Source organism: Lonchura striata, chromosome 1 (assembly GCF_050655825.1).
Source record: "Lonchura striata isolate lonStrDom1 chromosome 1, ASM5065582v1, whole genome shotgun sequence".
Taxonomy (NCBI): domain Eukaryota; kingdom Metazoa; phylum Chordata; class Aves; order Passeriformes; family Estrildidae; genus Lonchura; species Lonchura striata.
In genome coordinates, this window is record NC_140703.1 from 24,566,960 (window position 1) to 24,571,134 (window position 4,175).

General features: G+C 39.9%; 1 protein-coding gene across 1 annotated transcript in view; it reads right to left on the reverse strand.

Annotated features, from left to right (window-relative positions):
- Nucleotides 1–1,279: 1,279 nt before the first annotated feature.
- LOC146768621 (uncharacterized) overlaps nt 1,280–4,175 on the reverse strand; it is an 87,091-nt gene continuing 84,195 nt past the window's right edge. Inside the window, exon 2 of the mRNA XM_085571705.1 lies at nt 1,280–4,145. The gene's annotated coding sequence lies outside the window, so the exon portion shown is untranslated. The remainder of the gene's footprint in view (nt 4,146–4,175) is intronic.

A 4,175-nucleotide genomic window follows, 5' to 3' on the forward strand; every position in this document is an offset into this window, starting at 1 on the left:
TAAATAAGGAGTGCTGGTTATGTTATAATGTTAGACCACCATATTTTGAGGCAATTGGAAAACCAGATAAGATTCAATGGTCTAGTGGTTCAAACCCACGAGAATGCCCATGGAATGACCAAAAAAACCATACGCAAGGAATTACTATTCAATTAGTAACAGGTCAAGGAAAATGTATCAGTACAGTGCCCAAAGATTATCAGCCTCTGTGTAACCAAACAACAATAATCACTACAAAAACTATAGAGAGACAGAAGAAGAGAAATGACAAATGGGCTATCCCGGCACCAGGAGCTAAATGGGTTTGTTCAGACACCGGAGTAACGCCTTGCCTATCCCTAAAAGTGTTTGATCAATTTCAGTTTTGCGTACAGGTGATTATTGTTCCTCGTCTGATCTATCACACCTCTGAGGAGGTGTTACGCCACTTTGAAGGAGACCTGAATATACAAAAACGAGAACCAATTACAGTGGTAACTTTAGCTACACTGCTGATAGCGGGTGGAGTTGGAACAGGTACAGGCATAGCCTCCCTAGTAAAAAGTCAGGAATTACAAAGTTTACAGATGGCTGTAGATGAAGATTTAGTGAAAATAGAACAATCTATCCAAAATTTAGCCACTTCAGTAAAGTCTTTATCAGAAGTAGTACTGCAAAATAGAAGGGGATGAGATCTGTTATTCCTAAAAGAAGGAGGCTTATGTATAGCTCTCAATGAAGAATGTTGTTCTTTTGCTGACCATACAGGAGTAGTCCAGGATACTATGTCTGAACTCCGGAAGAGGTTAAATCAACATAAAAAAGATTGTGAGGCGGGCAGGTCATGGTATGAAAATTGGTTTAATGTTTCACCTTGGCTAACCAATTTGTTGTCTACCTTAGCAGGACCACTGATTATATTGATTATGGGACTTATATTTGGGCCTTGTATATTACGCTGTATTTTACACTATGTTAAACAACGATTTGACATAGCTAAACTACTTATTTTAACTACGAGGTCGGGGGCAAAATATAAAAGTGCATATATTGATGAGGATGAAGATTGGTGTCAATGTGTTGTGCCACGTGGGGACTACGCCTATTGTAATTGTGAAGTATTACCTTGTGAGTGCTATGATAAATGTTGGGATTGTGGAAAAAGGTTTATTTGCAATGCCGAGAGTGAAAGCAGCGTCTAATAAACAATAATGGGATAAAACAAGAAAATGGGGGATTTGTGAGAAACCACACACTAAGGTATTGTTTATTAAGATATATATAAAGGTTAGGAAACGGATTTGTGAGAAACCACAGACTGAGGTATTGTTTATTAAGATATATGTAGAGGATAGGAAACGGAGTATGAGAAACTACAGACTGCTTACAGACTAAGGTATTGTTTAGGGAACAGAGGATACGCAAATAGCCTGCGGGCACAGCATTTGCAAGATAAGAAAACCACAAACACTTACACCTGGGGACTGACGATACAAGATAAAGATAACCACAAATACTCACAGACTGCTTACGTAAACAGAAGGAAACTGCAAGATTATCCAGGAATTAGCTTAAACAAAAGGAGGCCCCCAGGACTTCATGGAAAGGATGGAATAAAAAGAAGGCTGTTTGAACAAATCGGCATGGCAGAGGGGGAGCAGAGACTCTCCGGCCGTCCAGCGCTGTCTTTGCTCATATCCTACATGCTGTAATTAATAAAATTGTAATTGGATTATGATCCATTGTGGCGTAAATTTATAACATAGGAGATAAATTATGCATTTGTAGACTGGATTGACTGAATTGATACTAACAGCTTTGCACTGCATTACCTTTTCACTGGTGGGTGTAACAGAATCAGTACAGTCAAGACATACAAAATGGCATTAGTTACAGCTACAGTATGGTCTGTATCAATTCTTTTCTTTCTTTTTTCAAATCTCCCTCTATCAGGTGATATGATAAAGAATTAAACTTGTAATACTGTGTCATGGTTTAACACTGGCATAATGCTAGAGCCTTCATGAAAATACAAACTTCTAAATTATTTGCTGTGAGATGCGATCAGGAACAGAGTACAGTAGGCTTAAGCTTAATAATAAAGGAGAAACTTTATTGAACTACTACTACTAAAAAGGAAAAAGAAAAAAAAACTAAATCTAAAAAAATGAAAACCTTCTAAAACATTCCTCCTCCCCCCTCCTCCCCCCCCCAACCCCCAATTCTAACAAACCACAGTGAGACACAACTTGGACCTCTTATCAGGTTTCTATTCTTCAGATAATCAATACTCAGTCTATTGAGGGAGAGAGAAGTCTCTCTTGTGCTATAGACTTTTTAAGAAACACAACTGTTACTTCTTGTGTTTCCATGTCACACATGGCTCCACCCAGAGACAAAAAATTGCCATGGTGACACTCTCCTTTCTATGCACAGTGTTCTCACTACTAATGCATGGACAAACTGTTCTTAGGATATTTTTTTTAAGGATGTTTTGCTAAGAGGGGAAAAAACAACAGTTCAGTTTTTTACTTTTGGGACCACAGTACCCCTATTTTCTTCCTCCCCTGGGACCGAGGGTCTCAAGAACAGAGATCATCTTTTTTTCTTCTTCTCTGAAGACAGGGGGTGTTACTACAAACCTCTTCAACTTTTCTCTGTTCACTCTACTCCTGTTTTTTTTCTTTAGCTGCTGAAGCAGGTCTCTTGGCTTACTGTGCATCTTCTTAAAATATAGTCACTTTTTTGGAGGAGAAAACTGGTTTAGTCCATGGTTAATAAGAAAAAGTCTAGCTAAAAGCTACTCCATCATCTTCCCCCCCAATTTTCTTTTCTTAACATTTCAGGTCCCAGGCTGTCTTTCTTCTTCTCTTTTAAACTGAGGAGGAGTAATATTTTACAAAGCCCTTATTTCTCAAGAAAAGGTTAAAAGTTCTGACTTCCTAGATAGCTCTCGGCCCTGCCCCCTCCCCCCCCCCCCCACTTTCTTCTTCCCCGGGTGTACTGTTAGCACTGCCGCTGTCTCTTTCTTTCTCTCTCCAGAGACACTCTGTGAGGGGAATGCAGACATCCCAGATTTTCTTCAACCGTTCTATCTACAGGGAGCTGGCTGGTTCTAGCCTCTCTACCTTTCGCCTAACTTAACTTGGCCACATGGCTTCCCCTCCCCCACCCAACCCACCGGCCGCGGGGGGGGGGGGTTGGGAGGAAAGAGGCCACACTACCCTCTGACCAGAACTAAAGAGAGGAAGTTCTCCGAGGAGTTCTGGCTTTTAACCCCTCTGTGTTCTCAGAGGCGTGTCCAGCTTTCAATTGGTCAGCTTAAGTGTCAATATTCAACCCTAATCACTGACTGGCTTGACCGTCTTCCGTCTGAGAAAACTCCCCTCGGCGTCAAACCACGACATACGGCAAGGCGTTTGAGGTAGACATGTGCTTCCTCCACGTGCAGTAAGGCTCTGGCTGCACGCTCATCTACAATGCAAGATCTACATTTTCAAAATGTGTTCTGATTTTGTATCCTATACTGGATGGCATACAGTGGTTTTGTAGCCAGACCATCCCACTGGAACTAATCTACAAATACAAATGTGAAAGGCAACATCAATCAGATTCTCAGTATCATGCAGATAAAACTTTGAGAACTCTCTCCCATTACTCTCCCCTCTAAGTTTATGAATCTACTATTAAAAAAAAAAAAACAACAACAGAAGCCAACAATACTCCATAAAAACTGCAATACTCTCACGTTTAATTCTTTAAAAGGCAAACAATGATGGGAAGCATGACAGAAGACAGAATGTTGCCTGAAGCCACAGGTTCATAAAATATACCACTGTTGAAATGGAGACATTGCTCGTGTCTGTGGTCCTACAGTCCTACAGTCAAATAAGATGAAAAGAAGAATATATTTACATGAGGGTTGCATAGGATAACAGAAATTTATCTGTAGGCTGTTTAGAATATTTTTATATTAACAACCACCAAAACAAAAGCCTGAAATGTTTTCCTCTTTCCTGAATCATAAATTTTTACATTTATTGCTGAAATTTGGAAGTGTTAACTTTTACCTCACAAGGCTGTTATTGCCTGTGTTATCCCACTTTTTGTTAGGAAGTCTCCTAATACTTTTTGGGTTGTGTTTAAAAACAACATTGACACCTTACCTTGATAACCAATCTTCTGCCATCACTTAC